The 13615-nt window shown below is 37.3% G+C and overlaps 1 protein-coding gene across 2 annotated transcripts in view; it reads left to right on the top strand.

Moving 5' to 3' along the window:
• Nucleotides 1-1629: 1629 nt before the first annotated feature.
• The window catches only part of zfh2 (Zn finger homeodomain 2), a 150466-nt gene continuing 138480 nt past the window's right edge, over nucleotides 1630-13615 (top strand). For both annotated transcript variants that reach the window (XM_083143611.1, XM_083143612.1), the window contains exon 1: nucleotides 1630-1757. The gene's annotated coding sequence lies outside the window, so the exon portion shown is untranslated. The remainder of the gene's footprint in view (nucleotides 1758-13615) is intronic.

Here is a 13615-nt window from a genome sequence, read left to right on the forward strand (position 1 = left end):
CAGCTGCCATTCCAATAACCAATAGAAATTCTCAAAATTCACGTACATTTATGTAAATTGACTTTGTTTCTACAGCGGACAAATAATATTAGAAATTGCTCCAAGTTTATTATTAATAACTCATAATAATAATAATAGCTATTATTGTATACTTACTATTTATCAATGATTTTTTTTACAAACAACGCCATCTCTCTACAGAAATTTCTCATCGGAAAAGGTACATTCTGCTTTCTCTGATGAAAATTTTGTCTTGTGCCTCCTTCTAAAAATTTCCGCCAGGTGTCCCTGATTCGAATCCCGACCTGGGCATGGAAGTTCTTGTGTGTGTCCCATCAGTTTCATTGTATCATCACACATCTTCATCGTCGCGATTAATCGAGGGGTCCCGGGTTCGATAGCCAGAGGACGCACATAGTGGTTCGGATCCTACTTTAAACTGTAGGTTCAGTCCCGATTAGCCTTTCTGTGCGTAATGTGGACTCAAAAGGAAAACTCATCGTGGCGATTAACGTAGAGTATTAACAAGTAATCAACCCAATCAATCAAAATGTTTCTGCTGGGATCGAGTCCTGGCGTCTTCCTCGTCGCGATTAGCTTAAGGGAATAAAAGCAGCGTGAAATAAAAATACAAATGCATGAGTGGTAAACAAATCAAGGATTCGAACACGTGCCCGTCCAACTTTTTTCCCCCCGTTTCCAAGCATACATGGACGCACCTGTTCTTTCCCGCCACGTAGGGTCAGGCTTGTGTACACGGACCATGGCCTGGGGTATTCCTTCTTCCCCTCCCACGCCCTCCCACCTTTTTCCTTAATTACCCATAATTACCAGGAGTGGCGTCAAGGATGGAGAAACGCGAGGTGAAGGGGGGCGGTTGCTCCATGCATCATGGCCACGTCCTGGAAATCTTGTGCTGAAAGCGAACTAAAGGGGTTTACAAGGGGGCTATCAATTCAGAGAAGGATCCTAGTGATTCTGACGTACCCCTAACTTCCCCTCTCTGGAACCACTGCCACTTCTGTCCTTGCTTCCCCCCTCCCTCCTGGGGACTCGCAGCTATTGTATTCAATGTCTTTAATTACTGGCCAGTTCCCGCTTTCGCAATGCCACGAGGAAGTCTCAGTCAGTTTGGTGCAGAGTGTTGAGTGAAGAGGATGCGATTTGAATGTCCAACGGTAAGTCTTGTGATCGTGTTCTTTTCTCCAGCCGCGAAAAAAGTGCGCGTGTGGTCTAAGCAGGGCTGAAATCTTTGCACGGACATGTCTCGTCTTTTCGCTAGCTGCACATCCTTCCTTTAACACCTTCATGACTGCCCCCCTCCCCTCTTCGCTCCCTCCCCTCCGTTAAAACGCGCCAAGTCTTCGCGTTGGCTATTTATCCACCTGACGTCATAACCCTCCCCTACATTTCTGAATCGAGAATGGAGGAACTCCGGGAAGCGCGAAGGGGGAGGGGGTAAAGTAGGGGAGGGAGCAAGATTAAGTTCTAGACAAAGCTGAGGAGGAGAGGGACTTGATAGCATTAATTATTAATATGAGGGGAAGCGAGCGAGCATAGGCAGATACGATGCCTGGGTCGCGCGTCTCTTTGTAGAGTATCAGCTCAGTTGAGACGGAGCTAGGAGAGTGCTCAGTTGCCGCTTCCCGGCCTGCCAGACGAATTGATTGCAAAGTTTATGCAGCGGCATGGTAGTAAGGAGTGAGACACGCTACAGGGAAGGCTGTGTCGGAACGTGATGGACTATACACAACCAGGTACATAGTGGTGGAGCAAGTTTCGTTCTTGGAATACCTCAGTGTTTTTTTTTTTCCTCCCTCCTTGTGTGTGGTGAATGTAGTGTTTTCTTTTTTTTTCCCTTACCGTTTTTTTCTGCGTGTGAGAAGTGACAGTGTGGAGGAGGAGGGGGAAAAGTTGGCACGGGACGCCATCACATTGTAGTGACGCGCGTGTGTGTGTGAATTGGTCGTCCAGCGCGCTGTACTTACACTAGTGTGTGTGTGTGTGTGTATGTGTCAGTGTGTGTGCATGTATCTCGGAAGCGAGCGAGAGAAAAAGAGAGAGAGGTAGCATGTGTGAGCGTGAGTGTGTATGTCTGTGTATGTGTGTGTGTGTGTGCAGAATGAAGTTACGTACCCCCACGTACCTCAGTAATGTATGCTGAAATTGTGCCTTTGTTTTTTACATTTCCTTAAAAAATAGTGCCACTTACGTAATCACGAAAGGACATGTTTATACTTGCTAATGAAAAGCGCCCCCTATATGAGTTTTATTACAACTACGGAAGTGTGAAAAGTGAAGATCGCCTGTTTTTGACACGGAATATATTTGCATCTAAAGGATGTTCCGCACAATTCATTATTATTAGTGCACAATAAGGTAAGGTCCGACATTTCAGTACTTATAATTAGAAACACGAGCAGAAAAATTAACATACGGTGAGTTGATAATATGTACGCTTGGCAACGTGTTCAAAATTCTTCTCTTAATATTTCTCACGTCCTGAATTTATAGTTAAGCGTTGTGCAAGTGAGGTACATTTCTGTAAAAATATGCATTTTCGTGTTGTCGTTTATGTCCGTGGCCGAGCACAAGATATGGCGGCAGGTAACCGATTACCTCCCCGATAACTTGAAAGTTGATCTCTCCCGGTGCTGAAGGAAGGAAAGTTTGCATGCACTTCCATGTTTGCTGCTTGATTTTCATTACATATTTTTACGGGTTAGTGTTGTCATTCTCTGTTGTCCTCGTACACAAATCTTCCAGTGTGTTGTAGTAAAGTTTTATGGAAGAAATACAATAATAACGGCTCATTTGGAAGTTTAGTTTTCACGTCAATACGTGGCGGTAATGAACATTGATCATATTCGCGCCGTATAGGAATAGATATATGTGACATCGTGTATATTTTGTTCAGTATAGTTGCATTTTAACATGATTAACTATCGTAGTCTACGAACTAATTCAGAACTGTGTAATGACATATGTTTCGGGAAATTGCATATTATCACTCATTAACTTTAGCTTCGTTAAATGTTATATGGTATTAGTAATGCCTTAAAATGGATATTGATTCACGTTTTCTTCATTATTTCGTGCACCGGCATGTTTTTTTTTTTTTTTTAAACCGATTTAACTGGAAAATAAATCGTGAATATCTCAAAGAACATTGTCGAATAAATATGGCGTTCGGTAGCATAGCTGTGGTTGGGCATTCTTTTTAGCGCAGTAAATTTACGCTTTGACTGATTTTGCAAAACGTTTTGCTGCACGATGTGCTGTTTTTGGAAACACCGCGTTCCTGGTTGGGTTAGGAATTTCGGTCACAAAGCTGTAGTTGGCGAGAACCAGTAGGTTGTGGTAGTCAAGGTTTTGTGTCCTCCCCTTCACTAGTTTTGTTCCAACTTTCCGACAACCATGCAAGATGGCCTGTGGAAGAACTATAGGGGAAGGGGAGAATGGGAAAGAAAGAAGAAGAAAAAAGGAAGGCAAAGCCTTGAGTCGACTCTGGGGATGACCCTTATCTCTATATTTATCAGGAGTTTACCTGAGCTTGTAGACCACGGTTTCCGAAACTGCTTGTCCCCATACAATCCGACAGTGTTCCCCTTCCCAAGTAACCCTTGGGGGGGGGGGGGGGGAAGGACCCTTTCCAGTCCTTTTTTCTGTCTTTCACTGTCCTTGAACAGGGGATCCTGACAACAAGATATCCAGCACACAATCACGAAATCCTCACTGAAACTTTCAATTATCCATTTGTCGAAGGACAAGGAATCCAAATTAAATCCGACCTGTTTGAGAGTAGAAAGGGGGAAACTGGCCTGGCATGCATTAATGTGTTGACTCAACAAAGCAGCAATTAATTTCGCTCGAAGAGTCCGTTTCTTCTGGAATGAATTTTTCGTTTCGTGCAAATGTTGTTTAGTCTTGGCGCAAACGCATGCTCTGCTGTGTTACCCTTGCACAAGATTTGTTACAGGAGTTCTAAAAGTGCAGTAAAAAAGCGTTTCTGTACGTACACTTCATTTATGAAATTTACTCGAATTGTTAGAAATGAAACCGTTACTTCACCCGTTGCCGGTTCGACAAACATGCTTTCACAGGTTCTTGTGTTTTCTTTAATGAGACTTTTTTTCACTGTACGATCCAAATCTTTCTTTTATGTACCGTAGAGCTGTACTGAGAACACAGTAAATTGTAGATTCGCTTCATATAAATACCTGAATTAATGACATAGCTCGCCTTCATATGTAACCCAAACAACGAAACTAGGTATTAATAATATTACTTTATTGATTAAGTTCATCAACATATTGGATTACATTATACATATCCCATTATATCGTTAACCGAATTTCACATCGTAAGCCCTTGCACATTATAGCTTCACTGAAAGACAATATTTTCATCCGCTAGTAACTTCGACAGTTGTATCATTTTAATGTGCATTGTATACATGAATGCAATGTACGTAAACACTAAACTTTTCCGTACACTGTAGTCTTGTAATTTTTAACTACTCCGGCATATTATATTTCCAAATATTACAGATGAATCCGATAGTTTTTAGCAGTGCTGCATGTTTCATGTAACAAACTGAACAGAATCTTCTGTCAGTTGATACACGTTTTAAATGTAAGCTTGGGTTTCTTAAATCAGAATGCGTCTTACAGACATGACCATTGTTGTTACTAATACTTCAAATTCGTCACAGTTTATTAACAGCTAGATTGGAACGATCAACAATAAATGTTTGTGGAACGTGTGAATATTAAAACAAGACTAACGAAATGGCATTCCACGCGTCGCTCGCTTATGGAAACTCGTGAATTCTTTGCGTCGCCATTTTCTTGTGCTTCCTGGCAATTTTTCTCTCCCAGGTGAACGATATGCGTGTGTCTTGATAGGCGCCGAAATAGGGATTTGCATGCTAAAAGCTGTCACGCTCTTCAGTAGATGGAGTGGCTGCCTGATTGTGCAAGAACAGAATTCCCATTGTGTTAAACGAGTGGGAATTTTTTAAACGTAAACAGGGATATTTCCACCTTCGATTTCTTAACTTCAAACGTAAAATTATCGTGCTTCGTTATCGAGATCCAAGGAAGGACCCCAGAACGAGCATAATAATTTATTTTCGCTCGATTGAGTGGTGATGCTAGTTTTTGTACCGTTTGCTTCATCACAGTACTATGTATAAAGTAGGCTGATTACTTTGAATTGTACACCGTAAATCCTTTTGTCTGACTTGTGTAGATTTCGTCAGTGTACAAGGATCGTTGTTTTTTTTAAATGCATAATTCCACCTGATATCTGTAGTTCGGTATTAACATGTTTTCTTTGATTCCACCGTGTTGTTTGAGTCGGTGTTATGTTCGTCTATGAATATAATTGTTTATCAGAACTTACTATTCTTTCTGCTGACATTCTATACGTTAGAAAGGGAGTAGAAAACTATATGCAGCAGAATTTGCTTCGTAATTTACCTGGCGTAACTAGTCCAGAATAATTATGGATGTATACACGTGTGTGATCTCAACATTTGCAGTTATTAATAGCGATGTCGCGACACACTCACCGTTATGATATTAACATGCTTGTACTTCACTCTACAAAATCGTCAATGATAAAAAGATGCCAAGGATAATTGCTGTTTATTTTATACGTCATACATTTTGTGCCTATATGAAAGAAAGTATGACTGTGTATTATGGAATGTGAAGGAATAAGTATTCACTTTTACTGCGTTGAACAGTTCAGTGTAGAAAGATACTTTATCACACAGTTTGTTCAAGTTAATTATACGTGGGACAATTCAACGTCGAACATTTTTTAAAAAAATATTTTCATGAAGCAGAAAGGAAAGAGAAAGTGATTTCGTGTAACGTGACATTTTGAGTGTGAATAAAATTTTCCTGGTTTTATTTAATTATTTGCAAATGAGATTTGTTTCAACATTTTTGTAGGAAATGGATTGACACTTATAAGAAGGTAACTAGATGTGTGGAATGACGTTATTAATTATGAGTGAAATACTTTTTTTTACTGTCCAATAATTGAAATTTGGAATTTATCTTGCTTTTACGAATGGCGTAAAATTACCGGTAACAATTACTGATCATTTTGTTGACGAAGTTAGCATGTGTGTTTATGGAAACGCGCTACGAATGTTGGGATCGTGAACTGGAACCACGAGTATAGTGTGAATTTCACGAAAAACGGGGCTATATAGTTAAAATCCACACACTTGTTGATAAAAGAAATTATTACGTTAAATTAATACTCTTGTTAAATATTTCCCACTGGAACTTAATATTTCTGCTACTTTTATGACCATTTATTCCTTGGTATGAGGTGCCTTTCAGAATACCGCACCTGTTTCGGCACCCTCGCAGCAAAAGGGTTGGCTCGGCGAGTGATTGATTGACCAGTGGTCAGTGAGTTAGTTCCCTCCCCCACCCCCGCAGACAGAAATCCCATCCCGTAGACCACCAAATCCACCATTGACTGTTGTTGCGTGTCCCTGTGTGGAGCGAGGGGAATCTATTACGTCATGAAGCCTACTCCCAAGGGGGGGATGCGGGGGTTTCGGATCCTTGCCCATGTGTCCACCTCACGCACCCACGCCATCTCCCGAGCGTCAGGCGAACACGTGCTCGACTCAACGCACACTCTTCAGCCACGACATCAGGAAGTAGGGGGGTGCCTTATCGACTCACACATACCGAAGTATCAAGACATCGCGTTACATGTCGATATTATCCGATATATCAAGAAATCATCAACCAAATGCATTTTAAGATTTGAATGTTGAATCAGTGTAATGTGTAGTATATTGATATTTATTTATTTAGATATTTTTCGAACATAGTTCGCATTGATCTGAGAATCCCGAAACACCTGTCAGGGAACCTACCTATATCTAAGGAAGTTTTGAAAAAATCAGGAAGTTTCATAAAAAATCTTGGCAAATTCACAGAATATTAAACATAATTGTGTATGCCGTGAGTTTTTTTACATATTTCTAAATACTAATTTACTACATGTAAATGAATACTGAGTAGCGTTTAATATGGCCGAAAGAAATACTTCGAAAAACTACTACTCTCTTTTTACTCTGAGAAAGTATTGTTAATCAAGCTAAAGCGAATTATAATGCTACAATTCGACTTCAAAATTTATCGAAATACCTGAAAAATAATCAGGAAATTTGTTTTGGCACAATGGTCAGAGAATCTTGATAAAAATAGTCAGAATTTTTTAAAAAGCAGATATCTGTATTTTCGATTTATGAATTTTATTTTTGTCAGATGTTGAACAATTCTGGCAGTTCTCAGTTCATTTTATTGAGAGGTAAACTATTCGCACGTGTATGTCAAACCCAAACTATAGTTTCAGTGTATTTTTAACGGGGTATCAAAGTGGAGAATAGACAAGAGGTCATACGAAATGACCACCTTGAAATATCGTGTGAAAACCGAAAATCACCGAACCTGTCAGTTATTCCTGAAAAGTCAATGCAGTAACAAAAACGAAAGAGTAAAAATATTTGACAAGAAAAGAAGTGTCATGTGGAAAAATGATTAAGTAAAATTAGAAAATTTAAAAAAAGATCCGATTGTAGAAAATGTAATCTACATACGAAGATCTTGTAGTTTTTGTCCATGCAGTGTTATTTCCATTTATCAATACCTGCCCGTGGTAGTTACGTTTTAGGATTTTTGGGGTAACATTTGTCTCATGCTGTTATTTTTTTGTTTTGTTAATATTTTTGTTTTTAGTAGTGCGTTCTAATATTTTCCGTGCATTTTTCAGTCCACGCGTTTTGTTTGAAATATTTACGTACTTTTTTCGTTTTAGCATTTTCTTCCTTTTCGCATATTTATGTTTCGGACGATTCTCAGCATTTTGTCGTGTTCCCAAATCGAATTAATAATTTTATTTTTCTTCTGCTTGATGTTAACCATAAACATTATAACAGCGCTATTTTAATTCGCAAGAAATGTCTCTAATGTGCTCGTATGGAACCTTTGAACGAAGTGTGTTGCCAGATCTTTCTCTCGCTCGCTAGGTCTTCGAGCGTTAATTGCACAACAATCAATGCCAGTGTGAAAGGTTATTCCTGCTCATTCAAGAATGAAATTATAAGGTTATAGCGCATGTGCCATAATTACGGAAATTTCCAGGCGAAAGTAGGTAACTTTCTGAAAAAGTAACACACAGCCAAGATGGCAAACAGTTATTAGTGTGCTAATTCTTTGTAAGATTACCGACAGGGGGATAATAATTATACAAGTTGGGCATTGACTTTTTCCCGACAATTTTGCACCCATGAGTGAATTCAGAATATTGATATGAATATTGTTATTATCATTTTCTTCATTTTCACTGAATTTCCCGAATCATGTAAAAGATTGTTCGTAAATTGTGGATTTAAACAATTGTGCTTTGGTTTGTTGAACTCAAAACAATCCATAGGATGAAGTCTTTCTGCATTTCTGTTTCCAGAATTTTATCACTTGAAAAGGTGATAGAAAAGGTTCCGTTTAGTTTTGCACGGAAAAATCGTTGCTTTTAACAGCAGTCGAATTGGAATAACTGTTTCAATGTTAATCTAACACACTCCACAGCAAGTTTAATTTTAGCGTAATCTAATTGTTATCTGAAACTGATATGTTTTAAATAATTCGTGCTACTTTTTTTTTCGGGTACGCTTGGTACTTCTCTGAAGTGTAAGTGTACTGCGAGCTGGAAAGTTACATTAGATGGCTTAGATTTTTATTTGCATTTGTTCTCAAAGGTATTCCATCTCATTGTCGCAATTAGCGCAGAGAACACTATATGAGACGTAAAATATCGAAACACATGCTTAGAGTATGTCGCATTGTAATACAATCGTTGAATATTATCAAACGTTAATCTATTGTTCCTAAATAATATCATTGAAGATACTTTGTAAGCGTTGCTTGAGAGCGTTTGCTAAAATATAGTTAGTAAAGCTACGAAATTTTCCTTTCTTGTTTTTTCTATTTTTTTTACGGAATAATTTATTATATGTTTTAATATAAGTCACTATCTCAAAGCGGAACTGTGATTTGTTCAAATTTATCGTTGCAAGGTAGTGTCAACGTTGTCGACATGTAGACGAAAATGTGTTAATTAATTTTAAATGTACAAGTGCTTCTGAAGCTCAGCTATAAAGAAATTGATTCGTTTCTAGCTCACGCCAATAGTTGCGACCAGAATAGGGTTGCTTGAAGATTATTATACTACTTTTATTTCCCTACTTTAAGCCTACATAATAACTTTTGAGTGTCAAAATTTCAAACGCACTCAAAATTGTATATCATATTACACTGTATATGCAAGTTAAAATTGTACTGGTCCTTTGTGCCACCCTAAGAACGGTATGTACAGTGAAATGGACAATTATTTCTCGGCAAATTGTCCACGACTGTTTTCATTAATTTTTATCTTGCATCCTACATGTTTCGAAAGACTGGATTTCCACTTATAATTGCACAGAGGTTGTTAGCAACTCGTTCGGCTTTTTGTTCCATTGAGTAAAATAAGGGGAATACAATTTGTGATGGGCAATTTGCCTTGTAATAGTTATGCATCGCACTCTAAAAAAGTCCAAAGCTGTATTTGGGAAATTCCATTGTGACGTGTGTGACATTCGGACAAATTTACATTCATTTTTTAAATAATTTCTTAGCACCTTCAAACATGTAACTCTCATCAGTTCATGTAGTTTTATTTTCCTTGATGAAAGTTATTTAATTTCAGAATATTCCTCCCTCATCTCAGCTACAGAAAATAAGTTTTTTGTAATTGTGACGAGAATGACACTTCCGAGACATAACTTTAGGACCTTTCTCAGTCTGTGAAATATATGGGTTTACTGAAACCATTTTATTGTATTTTCACAAAGCAAATTTACTCAACATTTAGATGCTTTTAGTTTAAAAAAATATTACTACATACTTTTTTTATGAACATTTTTTGCATGTGACAAATTTTGTGACTGGTGTGACATCATACACATTAAGGAACCTGGAACAATGCAAAATCTATAAAAATTATCATCAATAGATTCTTCAAACTAAGGCTCTTTCAGAAATGAAGCAGGATACTTCAGAACTTATAATGTAGAAACAAGAAATGAGACGGTTAGAACGAAATTAGAATTAATTTAGTTTTCTTATGGTTTAATACTAAATCATAATGAAGATAAATTTAGTGGAAACACCACACATAAATTCCCACTTCTACTGTAAACTATAATTGGTTTGAAACTATATGTTGTTTAAAAGCCATTGGATTAATGTTTGTATTAATACAAATAAATTAACCTTGGTTGTCCACTTTCACATGGAATGGCTCATTTATTTGTTTATTGACACATCTCGCAAAAATCAACATTGTGTGTAGGCCTATACATTACTGACATTTTAATATTTCATCGTTCCTCTTTACATGTGAAATCTTTGGACACCGAACTCAACGCTCCTTTTCTTACACGGAAGTAACCTCAAGTATTACAATTCCAGCTTTACCAACTCGTGCACATGTGCATGTCCGCCATCTTCCTCGCATCTTGCTCACTAATTGCCGGTTACCCCTTGTTCTGCATAAGGAATATGAGTGACATCCACATTCACGGTTCGAATCCGCACATTGTTTGAGTGGTTAAGACTGCCGACATTGTCTGGGGCGTGTCTTGCAGTCGACTTGCATCAGTTGCTCTTGCCGCTTGCTCGTGGACGTTTCGTTGGTTCTTGAACTTTACAACTCTCGCTTGTAATTCGCTGCCGTACAAATTTTGACGTGACGCAAGCCACGAATAATTTGAAATTGTCAGATGTGATGCGTTCATAATAACCGGAACGCTCCCATTGTGGGGCAAGTAGTTGATATTCTTTTACGGTTGTGCCACGAGGAGAAGGTAAGGATGACGGACGTTACGTGGTTAGGCGTGATTAGCCAGACGAAACATGGCATGTCTGGTTTTGCTGAATACAGTCATCTCGTTTCCGCTGGGAATCAAATGTATTCTGCGGACGCACTGAAATTTTTGAAAGATGACATGACTTTCCTCTCTTTTGTGAAAAAAGCTTGGTTTTCCTTATAATGCATTAATGGCAATCACACAAAACTCGAATTGTATCAAAGCGAAGTTGATGCAGTTTTCGTGCAACAATTCTAGACTGTTTGGGAAAAACAAGTCAAAATGATGTAATTTTTACAGCAGACAGTTTTCTTTTAAATTGAAAACATTACTGACATGATATGTGCATGTTGATTCATCACTATTTAGAATCGTTACATGCCCAATATAAAAATATACTTATAATCGGGAGTTAAAAAATTTTAAATTTAGTTCTAACTTTTTACATATATTTCGACACTTACAGAAATTTTCATTATATTTTTTTTTAAAAATAACGACTACAGTATGTGTTTTTTAATGTTCGTGTGTGCCATCATACATTTTCGGTCATATATTAGAATATATTGCATTGCTATTCATGTTGTTACAAGTAGTGTGTTCTTTAGGAAGGTCACTCCGGCGCAATAATTAATTACGTTTAATCCAGTCATGTATTAATTAATAACTTAGATGTTTTAAGATCACTTATAACTTAGTTGGATTCATAGCTTTCATGGCCTGTATTTGCAAATAATAATAATAATAATTTACAAAGTCTGTCTTCTGAGAATATGGGAATATTGATAGTATTTTTAGCTTTTTTTACCCTGCTTATTATATTTTCTCTAATTGACTCAGTGTCGGTGTGACTTATATGAAAACAACGGAAGTAGCTGTTTGAGACTTAACGTGCGTCTTCCCGAACGAACGAACGTTTTTAAGTAACATTTTTGTTTATTTAATTTAAAAGACTGGCCATTAAATCAAATAATTATTCAACTTTGAATGTATAAAGCTGTTGCTCGTTTTAAAGACAAATACGTGTTTCTTTGTGCCACCGAGATTGTATCTTAGGAATATTTACATACCAAAGGAAGTATTTTTAAGTTTTAAGGACTGATTTGCGTTAAATAATATATTTTCCTGTTGAGGACATTACGGAAATTGTGACTGAAGCCGTATTTATTAACTACGCCGTTGACATGATACAAAATAGTACCTTTGGGCTTTAAGAATGCACTCAATGTAAACAAAACCACGTGACTTTCGAGAGAGTCTATTGGTTGATTCCGATGGCAACTCTTTCGTACGAATGTTGCGCGGAGGAATATAGTCCATATTAGAAAATCACTTCTACAACCAAGTGAGGTTGTGGGGCCTTATATGTAAATCACAAGCGTATATTCTAGGTTAGTTAGGCTCTGTGATGCCCGAAGCCCGGAGACATAAGAAAATGTGAGTTATTATTATTATTATTATTGGATTTGTAATTTCAATATTTAATCCCAAACAGGAACTAGGGATTTCAGCACATTTTTTTTTCAATTCGAACATTACAGAAGCGCGAGATATTCCACATCTTAAACTCAACATATGCCACACACACATACCATATTAGGAATTAACCAATGAGAAAGTAACTACATCCTACGAAATATGTGACCTTGTTTACAATGAATTTTATTCTTGTACTGAACTTAATAGTTTTTTCTCATACTAACGTCAAATAGAATTACGGACAATAATTTTCCCGAAATGTTTTGTACGGAACGTAATTTGATTTACTAATTGTACAAGTATAAGACGTGTTTCATCACTAAACTTGTGCATTGTATAATTATTGCTTTTGTTCCACATCTAGGAAGCATCGAGATCATAAGATTTGTGCCGTGACAATGCCTGAATACTTGTTCTAAAATATTTATAATTTCTCCGGCTATCAGCAGGTGTCTAGATAATACCCTTGGCCTCATCATCTGCGTACATGTAATTGCGCATGCGTGTAAAACACTGACCGAATGGAGTGTGTAAAGAGCGCATTAAATTGCATAATTAAAGTTTTAAAAAGACGGCACACTGCCTTGTTCTAATTGCTGCTAAGAACTTCCGCTAAATTATTTCCCTTTATGCTTCATCGCTTGTGGTCAATCTTTGAAGCGAGAAAAAAATGTATCGCTATTAAACTACAACACATGGTCAGTGGCGTCCAGCCTGTAGCCAATGTCCTTTTAACAAATGGACAGAAGGGCCTGAGGCGCTGGTGCTGTTGACCATGTGTTGCTCACTTGTTTTCTTCTTCTTTTAGATATGTGGAATTCCCCCCCCTCCTTTTTCGACAGTTGGGGGATGAAGTCCGCTTAAGAATTTTGATTTCTTTCCTGTTTTATCGAATTATGGTGTTAAAACTTGTATAAATGAATTTAATTTATTTTTATTTATTTACGACTTTGTTCACATGGCGAAGTTAATGCATTAATGTCTTCTTGGTAATTGTTTTTCTTTACAATTAAAAAATGAAAAATAAAGTAATAAAAATTAAATTACAGTAATACAGTTTGCATACGAGGAGTCATACCGTGTATTAACCATTAATTACAATGGTCATTATTTTTTACTAATACAATGAAAATATAACTGAAGCGTAAAATTAAAAATAAAAGCAATACAGTTTCTATATGTGGACAC

The sequence above is a fragment of the Lepisma saccharinum genome, chromosome 22 (genome assembly GCF_977018435.1).
Source record: "Lepisma saccharinum chromosome 22, izLepSacc3.1, whole genome shotgun sequence".
NCBI lineage: Eukaryota > Metazoa > Arthropoda > Insecta > Zygentoma > Lepismatidae > Lepisma > Lepisma saccharinum.